This window comes from Pongo abelii, chromosome 18 (assembly GCF_028885655.2).
Source record: "Pongo abelii isolate AG06213 chromosome 18, NHGRI_mPonAbe1-v2.0_pri, whole genome shotgun sequence".
Lineage (NCBI taxonomy): Eukaryota > Metazoa > Chordata > Mammalia > Primates > Hominidae > Pongo > Pongo abelii.
The window spans coordinates 3,066,567-3,079,796 of record NC_072003.2 but is presented as its reverse complement, the minus strand read 5'-3'; the positions used below and the strand labels follow the sequence as shown (position 1 = coordinate 3,079,796).

Below are 13,230 nucleotides of genomic sequence, written 5' to 3'. Positions count from 1 at the left end.
ACCTCAGCCTGCCAAGCACAGGATGGATGCCTCTATAAGCTCTTCTCACCCTCTTCCCTGTGCAGAGAAAGGGAGCATCCATCCTCCCTCTGGCTTTAGAAGCGGAAAAAAAAAAAAAAAAAGTCCTAAAATTGATGGTGGTGATGCTTGGACAGCTTTCTGAATATATTAAAAGCAATGAATTGTAGACTTTAGATGGAGAAATCATATGGTATGTGAATTATATCTCAGGAAAGTTATTGAAAAACAATCCCTGTCTGGGCACGGTAGCTCATGCCTGTAATCCCAGCACTTTGGGAGGCCGAGGTGGGCAGATCACGAGGTCAGCAGAGCGAGACCATCCAGGCTAACACCGTGAAACCCCGTCTCTACTAAAAATACAGAAAATTAGCTGGGCGTGGTGGCGGGCGCCTGTAGTCCCAGCTACTCGGAAAGCTGAGGCAGAAGAATCACTTGAACCCAGGAGGCGGAGGCTGCAGTGAGCTGAGATCGCGCCACTGCACTCCAGCCTGGGCGACAGAGTGAGACTCTGTCTCGAAGAAAAAAAAAAAAAAAAAAAAAGGCCAGGCGTGGTGGCTCACGTCTGTAATCCTAGCACTTTGGGAGGCCAAGGCGGGCAGATCACCTGAGGTTGGGAGTTTGAGACCAGCCCGACCAACATGGAGAAACCCCGTCTCCACTAAAAATACAAAATTAGCTGGGCATGGTGGCACATGCCTGTCATCCCAGCTACTTGGGAGGCTGAGGCCTCCCAGCCTGGGCAACAAGAGCAAAACTCCATCTCGAAAAAACAAAAACAAACAAAAAAAACAATGGTTGGAATGACTCAGATTCCAAGGGTCTCTTGGTGAAAAAGTTTTTTTTTTTTTTTTTTTTTAAGACAGAGTCTCACTGCCACCCAGGCTGGAGTGCAGTGGCGTGATCTTAGCTCACTGCAACCTCCGCCTCCTGGGTCAAGCGATTCTCAGGCCACAGCCTCCTGAGTAGCTGGGATTATAGGTACCTGAAACCATACATGGCTAAATTTTGTTTTGTATTTTTAGTAGAGACGGAGTTTCACCATTTTGGCCAGGCTGCTCTCGAACTCCTGGCCTCTAGTTACCTACCCGCCTCCTAAAGTGCTGGGATTACAGGTGCTCTACTAAACAGCAAAAGCTTCTTGTTCTTGGGTTTGGTTTACTCATCAAAGAAGGGGTGGCATGCATTATATGTTTTGAAATTTTCTAAGTTCTAATATCATATTCTAAAAATATATAGAAACGATTTCAGAATGTTAAGACTATAATACTAGTAAATTACCCCAATCCTGACACTCAAATGCACAACTACTTCCATTGTTGAATTAATGCCTTTAAGGCGCTTCCTTTTCTGTAGCACACACTGCGTTCAATCATGTCTGCTACTGTATCCCTCTGGATAGCAGGAAGCCCCCACCAGAGGCCACCTGGAGTCTTTCCATAAGGCGGGACCACCCGTGGACGGGGAAGCGCAAATTTAAATCCTCAGAAGCAATACTCGACATGGCCACAAGATGGTGGTGTTGCTCCTGAAATGTTCCTATTGCCTTGGTAAAATTACACGGGTGGCAATGTTTTCAAACAAGAGTTTGGAAATTTTTCCAAGTTGGAAAAAAAATTCAAGAGGACTTCCAAAATGTTATATTTACAAAAAGTAGTACTTAGAGCTGGGCGTGGTGGTGCGTATTTGTAGTCCCAGCTACTTGGGAGGTTGTGGCAGGAAAATGGCTTGAGCCCAGGAGTTTGAAGCCAATCTGAGCAACATCACAAGAACCCATCTCAAGAAACAAAAAATAGGCCAGGCGCGGTGGCTCACGCCTCTAATCCCAGCATTTCGGGAGGCCAAGGCGGGCGGATCACGAGATCAAGAGATCGAGACCATCCTGCCTGGGAAACATGGTGAAACCCCGTCTCTACTAAAAATACAAAAATTAGCTGGGTGTGGTGGCGCGTGCCTGTAGTCCCAGCTACTCCAGCTACTCGGGAGGCTGAGGCAGGAGAATCGCTTGAACCCAGGGGGCAGAGGGGGCAGAGGTTGCAGTGAGCCGAGACCATACCACTGCACTCCAGCCTGGGAGACAGAGCAAGACTCTGTCTCAAAAAAAAAAAAAAAAAAAGAAACAAAAAATTAAAACAAATGAATAAATCATATATAAGAGAGCGGCTGGGTGCGGTGGCTCACGCCTGTAATCCCAGCACTTTGGGAGGCTGAGGCGGGTGGATCACAAGGTCAGGAGATCGAGACCATCCTGGCTAACATCTACTAAAATACAAAAGATTAGTCAGGAGTGATGGTGAGCACCTGTAATCTCAGCTACTTGGGAGGCTGAGGCAGAAGAATTGCTTTGGAGGTTGCAGTGAGCCGAGATCATGCCACTGCACTCCAGCTTGGGAAAAAGAGGGAGACTCTGCCTCAAAAAAGAAAAAAAAAAAGAAGCAAAATCCAATTAACAAATTCAGTAAAGACTATCTTTCTAAACAAGTTTTTGTTTCCAAAAAAAGACCAAAATATTACTTGGACAAGACACTACCTTCTAGCCCTCAATCCACTGGTCTTTCCTCCTATTTCCTTTCTATTCTGGTCATATCTGTTATTCATTGGTGAATTTTATTTTACATGTTTATAACTTAAAAACATTTAAGGCCAGGCATGGTGGCTCACGCCTCTAATCCCAGCACTTTGGGAGGCCGAGGCAGGCGGATCACCTGAGGTCGGGAGTTTGAGACCAGCCTGACTAACATGGAGAAACTCTGTCTCTACTAAAAATACAAAAATTAGATGGGCATGGTGGTGCATGCCTGTAATCCCAGCTATTCAGGAGGCTGAGGCAGGAGAATCGCTCGAAACCGGGAGGTGGAGGTTGCAGTAAGCCAAGATCGCGCCATTGCACTCCAGCCTGGGCAACAAGAGCAAAACTCCCTATCAAAAAAAAAAAAAAAAAAAAAGCCGGGCGCAGGGACTCACGCCTGTAATCCCAGCACTTTGGGAGGCCGAGGCAGGTGGATCATGAGATCAGGAGATCGAGACCATCCTGGCTAACACTGTGAAACCCCGTCTCTACTAAAAATACAAAAAAATTAGCCGGGCACGGTGGCGGGTGTCTGTAGTCCCAGATACTCAGGAGGTTGAGGCAGGAGAATGGTGTGAGCCTGGGAGGCGAGCTTGCAGTGAGCCGAGATTGCACCACTGCACTGCAGCCTGGGCGACAGAGTGAGACTCCGTCTCAAAAAAAAAAAAAAGAATCCAAAGCCAGGCATGGTGGCACACGCCTCTAATTCCAGCACTTTGGGAGGCCAAGGCGGGTAGATCACCTGAGGTCAGGAGTTCAAGACAAGCCTGGCCAACATGGCAAAACCCCATCTCTTCTAAAAAATACAAAAATTACCTGGGCATGGTGGTGGGCACTTGTAATCCCAGCTACTCAGGAGGCTGAGGCAGGGAGAATTGCTTGAACCCGGGAAGTGGAGGTTGCAGTGAGCCAAGATCGTGCCACTGTACTCCAGCCTGGGCAACAGAGTGAGACTCCATCTCTCGGGGGAAAAAAAAGACTCCAGATTTTGGGGGGTGGGAAGAGGATCGGGGAGGGGAAGAGGGAGGCCAAAAGAAGAGGGAGGAACAAGAATCTAGATTTTTCACAAATCCTCCTGATACTGATAGCCTATGAACTAGACTTTGACAAACACTAGAATAGATGCCCTTGGGAAACAGAAGACTGCAGCTAAGTGACGAACCTAAGAAACACCTGAGGTTTGCTTTGTGCTGGGCACTAAAATACCTCAAGTATTTTATCTACATCATCTCATTTAATCTTTAATATCATACAGGTTTCCTCATTAATGTCACATAAAATCATTAACAGCCAGGCATGGTGGCTCACACCTGTAATCCCAGCACTTTCGGAGGCTGAGATAGGCAGATCACCTGAGGACAGAAGTTCGAGACCAGCCTGATCAACATGGCAAAACCCTGTCTCTACTAAAAATACAAAATTAGCCGGGCGTCGTGGTGGGTGCCTGTAATCCCAGCTACTCGGGAGGCTGAGGCAGGCGAATTGCTTGTACCCGGGCGGTGGAGGTTGCAGCGAGCCGAGATCCCACCATTGCACTCTAGCCTGGGCAACAAAAGTGAAACTCCATCTCAAAAAGAAAAAAAAAAAGTCAGACGCAGTAGTTTATGCCTGTAATCCTTGCACTTTGGGAGGCAGGTGGATCACCTGAGGCCAGGAGTTGGAGACCAGCCAGGCCAATATGGCAAAACCCCGTCTCTACTAAAAATACAAAAACTAGCCGGGCGCAGTGGCTCACACCTGTAATCCCAGCACTTTGGGAGGCTGAGGTGGGTGGATCACTAGGTCAGGAGTTCAAGACCAGCCTGGCCAACATGGTGAAACCGCGTCTCTACTAAAAACACCAAAAAATTAGCTGGGCGTGGTGGCAGTCGCCTGTAATCCCTGCTACTCGGAAGGCTGAGGCAGGAGAATCACTTGAACGCAGGAGGCAGAGGTTGCGGTGAGCCGAGATCACGCCACTGCACTCCAGCCTGGGTGACAGAGCAAGACTCTGTCTCAAAAAACAACAACAACAACTAGCTGGGCGTGGTGGCACATGCCTGTAACCCCAGCTACTCAGGAGGCTGAGGCTGAGGGAGAAAAATCGCTTGTACCTGGGAGGTGGAAGTTGCAGTGAGCGGAGATCCCACCATTGCACTCCAGCCTGGGTGACAAGAGCGAAACTCCATCTCAAAAAAAAAAAAAAAAATTATTAACAGGCTTACTTTGTATCATTGGGAAAGTCATGGCTTTTTTTTAAATTTTTTTTTTCTTTTTTTATTTTTGAGACAGAGTTTTGCTCTTTCACCTAGGCTGGAGTGCAGTGGCATGATCTCGGCTTACTGCAACCTCCGCCTTCTGGTTTCAAGCGATTCTCCTGCCTCAGCCTCCCAAGTAGCTGGGATTACAGGTGCACGCTACCACACCTGGCTAATTTTTGTATTTTTTTTTACTAGAGATGGGGTTTCACCATGTTGTCCAAGCTGATCTCGAACTCCTGACCTCATGATCCACCCACCTCGGCCTCCCAAAATGCTGGGATTACAGGAGTGACCCACCATGTCCGGCCAATTTCTTCTTTTTTGAAAGTATTAGCAATTTAACAAGTTTCAGGAACCTTAGGGGTATTTTGGGGAACCTCAAGAAGAGAGGAATTTGCCCAAATTTTAAGTACCACAGGTAAAATCTGATGAAGAAGGCATCTTGGACTTGCCTTCTGTGTCTCAGGATATCAAACAACAGATTTTTTTATTTCTTTTTTCGTTTTTGTTTGTTTTGCTTTTTTTTTTTTTCTGAGACACAGTCTTGCTCTGTAGCCCAGGCTGGAGTGCAGTGGTGCGATCTCGGCTCTCTGCAAGCTCTGCCTCCTGGGTTCACGCCATTCTCCTGCCTCAGCCTCCTGAGTAGCTGAGACTACAGGCATCTGCCACCACGCCTGGATAATTTTTTGAATTTTGTTAGTAGAGACGGGGTTTCACCATGTTAGCCAGGATGGTCTCTATCTCCTGACCTTGTGATCCGCCTGCCTCGGCCTCCCAAAGTGCAGGATTACAGGCGTGAGCCACCACACCTGGCCTCTATTTTTGTTTTGAGACGGAGTCTCACTCTGTTGCCCAGGCTGGAGTACAGTGGCATGATCTCAGCTCACTGCAACCTCTGCCTCCTAGGTTAAATAATTATCCTGCCTCAGCTTCCTGAGTAGCTGGGATTACAGGCATGCACCAACACGCCCAGCTAACTTTTGTTTTTAGTAGAGATGAGGTTTCATCATGTTGGCCAGGCTGGTCTCGAACTTCTGACCTCAAGTGATCAGCCCGTCTTTGCCTCCCAAAATGCTGGGATTACAGGTGTGAGCCACGGCACCTGGCCGAAACAACAGACATTAAAAAGTCTAAGGTTCCTTATGGAGACTTCCAGGCAGGCAAACTCAGGTAGGCTTATCTGGTGAATCAGCACTATTGCTGCACTACATAATCAGGCCAAATATGATGAGATCAGTCTTATAATCAAAGATATGTTTCCTTGGCCACTGTAGAAGAGGCCAGTTTTGCCTCCATTTGCACATTCATTTCAATATTCCTGATCTAGAATCTTCTAGATTCTTCTTTGGATTCTCTTTTTTTTTTTTTCTCTCAACACAGAGTCTTGTTCTGTCTCCCAGGCTGGAGAGCAGTGGCTAGATGTCAGCTCACTGCAACCTCCGATTACCGGGCTCAAGCCATTCTCTTGCCTCTGCCTCCCGTGATCTGCCCACCTTGGCCTCTCAAAGTGCTGGGATTACAGGTGTGAGCCACCGTGACCAGCCCATGTAATTTTAAAATTGCTGACTGGAACCTAATGATTTTAGGACCAATGACTAAGCAGTTTGGAAAACAGTGCCCTAGACAAAAACAAAGGAAATACAACTCTTTTATACCCATATAAAGCAAACACATGTTAAAGATTTTACTTACCGTTAGACAGCCAGTAAGCTGGAGCTCAGGAATGTTAGACCAGCCTGGCCAACGTGGTGAAACCCTGTCTCTACTAAAAATACAAGAATTAGCTGGGCTTGGTGGCACAGGCCTGTAATCCCAGTTTACCGCCTGGCCAACATGGTAAAACCCTGTCTCTACTAAAAATACAAAAAAATTAGTCGGGTGTGGTGCATGCCTGTAATTCCAGCTGCTCAGGAGGCTGAGGCAGAACTGATTGAACCTACCTGGGAGATGGAGGTTGCAGTGAGCCAAGATCGCACCAATGCACTCCAGCCTAGGCAACAAAATGAGACTCTGTCTCAGGAAAAAAAAAAAAAATTTCAGTGCATGTAATAAAAATGAGTATATTTTAATACATTTATATTATATTTAATAAATTTAATAAATTTCTCATTTAATAAAAATGAGAAACTTTTGTTACTCTAGTTTAAGTGCTTTTTTTTTTTTTTTTTTTTTACAGCAGATACCCATTGTTTTGCAGTAGATACAGGGGCCCTAATGTGTTTCTTTTGTAATGTTCAATCTTCATTCAGTACAAATTTTTTTTTTTTTTTGAGACAGAGTCTCACTCTGTCACCCAGGCTGGAGTGCAGTGGCTCAATCCTGGCTCACTGCAACCTCCACTGAATCCTTGAACCAGGTTCAAGCGATTCTGCTCCTCAGGGTCCTGAGTAGCTGGGATTACAGGTGTGCACCACCACACCCAGCTAAATTTTTTGTATTTTTAGTAGAGACAGGGTTTCACCATGTTAGCCAGGCTGGTCTCAAACTCCTGACCTCTGGTGATCTGCCCACCTCAGTCTCCCAAAGTGCTGGGATTACAGACGTGAACCACCATGCCTGGCTGCACTCAGTACAGATTTCTTAAGTGAATGGAGCACAGGCCAGCAGATTTGCATGGAAAGCTCCAAAGTCTCAGTTCATGGTGCATCACTCTCTTATCCTCTCTCCCCTTCTCCCAGAATTGAGGGTGCGAAGCAATTTGAATGCAATGCCAGATGGCCTGCTGGGACACTACAGTCCTGCTGGTGACCACAAGGGCTCAGTGTAGACCTAAGGGTCACTTGTTAGCAGCTGTCAGGTGTCTCTCAGACACCAAGGGGTCCAAACTCTATTCACTAAGGCTCGAAAACCAGGAGGCTCTGTCGGCAGCTGATGGAGCAACAGAATTACCTTCACATGTGAGTGAGAGGTTTCACCATCATCCCCCACACCTGGGTCACAGCGCTGGCTTGCTGGGCAGGAGACCCAGGGGCAAATCCCGTAACTTCTCTGGGCTGGTTTCACCTGTGAAGAAAGAAAAGTGGCAAATGAAATACTGCAAGTGAAATTATTCCATGACCTGTCGACCATTACACAAGAACAAGGCGTTCTGCATCCAGGTGCAGTAGGGGTCCTGAGTGATAGGAGCGGGAGGAGGGAAGGCCCTCTGTTTAAAAAGCTTCTGAATGGGCCGGTAGCACGGTGGCTCACACCTGTCATCTCAGCAGTTTGGGAGGCTCAGGTGAGAGAACTGTTTGAGCCCAGGAGTTTGAGACCTGCCCCCCCATTTCTACAATTTTTTTTTTAAAAGCTCCTGGATGACTCCAATGTCTACCCACCTCCCACCTACCCGCAACTGAACCATGAGCGTTGGAGGTGCACTTGCCTCAGACATGAACCACTAAAGTGACATCACACGCTCAGTGGGTGCACACAGACATTCCTCCTCAAGAGGTTGAAGGTGGCAGAGATGCCCAGATAATTAAAATTTACTCTAAAAATGAGCTTCACAATCTCAGCACCGTTGACATTTTGGGCCAGATGATTCTGCTGTGGGCGGCTGTCCTGTCCAGCGTGGAGTGTTCAGCAGCATCCCCGGTCTCTACCTGCCAGATCCCACTGTCATGCCCTACCACACGTTGTGACCATCAACACTGCAGCATGTTCCCTGGGGTACAAAATTGCCCGAGAGCCACAGCTCCAAAGCAACTTAGAAATCAGAGGGCAAAGAAAGGGAGAGCTTGGCCAATGAGACCCCCCCCAGCCCGGTATTCCCCAATCACCCTCTATTATAAGTTTATTTACTCCTTCCCATAGCCTAATACGTCCTCAAATCTCTCTCCCTTTATGCCTGATATACCCATCTTCCCTCTCCTTTCCACTCCCACCACCTCAGGACATCATCCCTTACCACGACCTCTTTAGCCTAAACCAAAGCCTCTGAACGATCTTGCCAGCTTTGGCAAGCAGCCACTCCAATTCTCCACATAGGGTGCTGACAAGCCACTCTTCCTAAAGCTTAACTTTCAGCATGTCTCTCCCCAATTAAATCATCTCCATCTCCAGCCTTAGTGCATCATCAGCTGGGCGTCATAAACGCTCCGCAATCTAGCCCCAACCTCAGCCTCGTTCCTTCCACACGTCCCGCCAGTAGCACTTGGGAAAGGAACAAGACAAACATGATAGAATCACACGAGGAAATCTAGATCAAGCCCTGGAAAGCATATTGGCCCTGGAAAGCAGAAATGTGAAAATAAAAATAAGCCATTTCTTTGGAATTGGAGTTTGCACATGATTATCTGACTATGGGAGTCCAGCTTCCTCCCAGTACAAGGAATAAAGGAACAACAGGCAGGGTTTAGAGCGAGGGTTTCAACTACGTCAGACCCGTTATGTGCAGGCTCCATGGGTTAGCAGCAGCCTTTTGGAAAGGGGTGGAAGAGAATGGAACGGAATTTAATCCGAACAGATCCAGCTGCGTCATGTGAGCTTAAACAAGCGTCTCCCTTTAAACTTGTGCTTCAGTCATCCAGACCCACAGGCACAGAGTACACGCGTAAAAGGCATTTCTCAGTGTCGGCTGTGGGTCAACAAAATTCGAAAGCCGTCACTGGAGATCTATCGGGTCAGAAGCGGGAGTGGGGTGCGTCCCGAGCCGCAAAACTGCAAGGTCACTGGGACCGCCTGAGCTGCAACCGTGGGACGGGGCTGATGCTGCGGGTCCAGGAAGGCAGCGCTGGGCGGGGCGGACACCGCCAGGGAACCGCGGGCCAGTGCGGGGATGCTTGATGTGGGGGTGTCGGGCTTAGGCCAGGGGACGGGGGGGTGGGGATGGAGGGGCGAGGAGCAAGGAGGGAATCGCGGGAGACCCCACAGGAGGCTGCCTGAGGGCCGGGACGCAGACCCCCTCCCTGGCACCCGCAGCCCTCGGGACCCCCGGGAGAGCCGGGCTGGGGGCGCGTCCACGCCGGGGACACGGGACTCTCCCCGCCCGCAGGGGCCTGTCCTCACCGACGGCAGCGGGGCCCTCCCTCTCCGGCGACAGAGCCGCGGCAGGTCCTTCGGCCTCTGCCGCTGCAGCAGCGGGCGTCGACCTCGCGGCCCAGGCCGCCGCCGCCACCCCGACCCCGGCTCCCGCTCCCAGCCCCGACCTGCCCCTCGGGAGCGAGCCCCGTGACCGCGCGCGCGACCCCGCGGGGGAGCCGGCCTTGCGGAACGCTCAGGCGGGCTCCTTCAGAGCATGCGCAACAAGACCGCGCGGCCCGTTCCTTAGGTAAATCCGCTCCTCCGGGTCTTCCCTGCGCGGCGCCGAGCCGCAGGCCTGGCCTATCAGCGCATGGGGGCGGGGACGTAACTCACGGAAAAGGCGGGGCCATCCCGAGACTGGACGGAGGCGTCCAGGGGCGGAGCTAGGATGGGGGAGCTGGACAGGACGCTCTTGGCGTAAAGGGGCTGGAGTAGGGGGCGCTTAATTGAGACCTCAGGACGGTCCCCAGTATGTGAGGCTGCCCGCAGGAAGCGGAGCGTTTGCTGAGATGCACCCTTGGGCGTGTCAGTTTCCTGACCCCGTGGGAAGGCGATTCTCATGCATCTCATTGACGCCCCCAGTGACCCTACCCCAGAGCGGAACCAGTGTGACATTCAAGTAAACAATGATAGCAACGGATTATAACCTTGACTACGATACGAGTCCAAACTGATGGAAATAAGTCAACGGGGGAGAAGGGACAGTTCTTTCTTACATCAGAAAGCCAACAACAACAAAAAAATACCTGGGCCGGGCGCGGTGGCTCACGCCTGTAATCCCAGCACTTTGGGAGGCCGAGGCGGGTGGATCACCTGAGGTCAGGAGTTCGAGACCAGCGTGGACAACATGGTGAAACCCCGTTTCTACTAAAAATACAAACATTAGTCTGGCGTGGTGGTGGGCGCCTGTAATCCCTGTAATCCCAGCTACTCGGGTGTAGGGACCAGCCCACAGGGTCAGTGAGACTCTCCCTGTGCGCAGCGACGAGAGAGTGTCGAAATAAAGACACAAGACCAAGAGATAAAAGACAGCTGGGCCCGGGGGACCACTCCCACCAATGCGCGGAGACCGGTAGTGACCCCGAATGTCTGGCTGCGCTATTATTTATTGGATGCAAAGCTAAAGGGTCAGGGTAAAGAGTGTGAGTCATCTCCAATGATAGGTAAGGTCACGTGGGTCACGTGTCCACTGGACAGGGGGCCCTTCCCTCCCTGGCAGCCGAGGCAGAGAGAGAGAGGAGACAGAAAGAAAGACAGCTTACGCCATGATTTCTGCATATCAGAGACTTTTAGTACTTTCACTGATTTTCTACTGCTATCTAGAAGGCAGAGCCAGGTGTACAGGATGGAACATGAAGGCGGACTAGGAGCGTGACCACTGAAGTACAGCATCACAGGGAGACGGTTAGGCCTCCGGATAACTGCGGGCGAGCCTGACTCATGTCAGGCCCTCCACAAGAGGTGGAGGAGCAGAGTCTTCTCTAAACTCCCCCGGGGAAAGGGAGCCTCCCTTTCCCGGTCTGCTAAGTAGCGGGTATTGTTCCTTGACAATTTTTGCTACCGCTAGACCACCGTCCGCTCGGCAACGGGCGTCTTCCCAGACGCTGGCGTTACCGCTAGACCAAGGAGCCCTTCTGCTGGCCCTGTCCGGGCATAACAGAAGGCTCGCACTCTTGTCTTCTGGTCACACCTCACTATGTCCCCTCAGCTCCTATCTCTGTATGGCCTGGTTTTTCCTAGGTTATGATTATAGAGCGAGGATTATTATAATATTGGGATAAAGAGTAATTACTACAAACTAATGATTAATGATATTCATATATAATCATATCTAAGATCTATATCTGGTATAACTATTCTTGTTTTATATTTTATTATACTGGAACAGCTCTTGTCCTCGGTCTCTTGCCTCGGCGCCTGGGTGGCATGCCACCCACACTCGGGAGGCTGAGGCAGGAGAATAACTTGAACCCCAGAGGCGGAAGTTGCAGTGAGCTGAGATGGCGCCACTGCACTCCAGCCTGGGCGACAGAGTGAAACTGTGTCTAAAAAAAAAAAAAGGCAGAAATATTACATAGTATTCCAAAGTCTGCATGACGTGTGATGTAACACATTGAATGTAGAAGCAGGTATGAGAGCCAGTAGTCTTTTAAGCCAGCAACAAAGATATTTGCAAAAATGTATAACTATGTCACTCTTCTCACTAAATTTCTTTGGGAAAATATTGTACTTTTTCATAAAACTATGTGAACACACAATCAGTTTACTTTTTTTTTTTGGCAAGAGCTTTAAAAATATAATTCATATACCATGCATTTCTCCCATTTAAAGTGTACAAATAAATGATATTTAGTATAGTCACAGAGTTGTGCAAACAGCACCATAGTCAGTTTTAAAACTTCATCACTCCAAGAAGAAACCTTTAGCCATCACCCTCCAATTTGCTAATCACCCCAGCCCTAAGTATTATGATCTATTTTCTGTCTTTATAGATTTGCGTATTCCGCACATTTCATATAAATGAAATCATGCAACAAATATGTGGTCTCTTGTGACTGACTTCTTTCACCTAGCCTTAGCATAGCACTTTCAGAGTTCATCCATGTTGGCCGGGTACAGTGACTCTTGCTTGTAATCCCAGCACTTTGGGAAGCTGAGACAGGAACATCGTTTGAGCCCAGGAGTTTCAGATCAGCCTAGGCAACATAGTGAGACTCTCTCTACAGAAAAAAAGAAAAGAGGAACAAGAAAAAATTAGCTGGATGTGGTGATGCGCTGTAGTCCCAGCTACTCAGGAGGCTGAGGTGGAAGGATCACTTGAGCTTGGGAGTTGGAGGCTGCAGTGAGCTGCGCTCATGCCACTGCACTCCAGGCTGGGCGACAGAGCAAGACCCTGTTCAAAAAAAAAAAAAAGTAGCAGAACTTAATTACTTTTTTTTTTTTCTTTAGATGGAGTCTTGCTCTGTCGCCCAGGCTGGAGTGCAGTGGCACAATCTCAGCTCACTGCAACCTCCACCTCCCGGGTTCAAGTGATTCTCCTGCCTCAGCCTCCTGAGCAGCTGGGATTACAGGCACTTGCCACCACGCCCGGGTTTTTTTTTTTTTTTTTGAGACGGAGTCTCGCTCTGTCTCCCAGGCTGGAGTGCAGTGGCGCCATCTCGGCTCACTGCAAGCTCCGCCTTTCGAATTCACGCCATTCTCCTGCCTCAGCCTCCGGAGTAGCTGGGACTACAGGCACCTGCCACTGAGCCCAGCTAATTTTTTGTATTTTTAGTAGAGACGGGGTTTCACCGTGGTCTCGATCTCCTGACCTCGTGATCCGCCCGCCTCGGCCTCCCAAATTGCTGGGATTACAGGCGTGAGCCACCGCGCCCAGCCCCCTCCCCAGCTTTTTTTGAG

The 13,230-nt window shown here is 49.3% G+C and overlaps 1 protein-coding gene across 12 annotated transcripts in view; it reads right to left on the bottom strand.

Annotated features, from left to right (window-relative positions):
• The window catches only part of FLYWCH1 (FLYWCH-type zinc finger 1), a 39,058-nt gene extending 29,017 nt beyond the window's left edge, over positions 1 to 10,041 (bottom strand). For 3 of the 12 annotated variants that reach the window (XM_054534636.2, XM_054534638.2, XM_054534639.2), the window contains exons 1-3: positions 9,817 to 9,996; positions 7,717 to 7,830; positions 6,768 to 6,837 (exon numbers count right to left, since the gene is read on the bottom strand). The gene's annotated coding sequence lies outside the window, so the exon portion shown is untranslated. Of the gene's footprint in view, positions 1 to 6,767; positions 6,838 to 7,716; positions 7,831 to 8,716; positions 9,603 to 9,816 lie in introns of those variants that run through there. The other 9 variants (XM_063717527.1, XM_063717528.1, XM_063717529.1 and 6 more) reach the window with 6 other exon arrangements.
• Between the last annotated feature and the right edge of the window lie 3,189 nt (positions 10,042 to 13,230).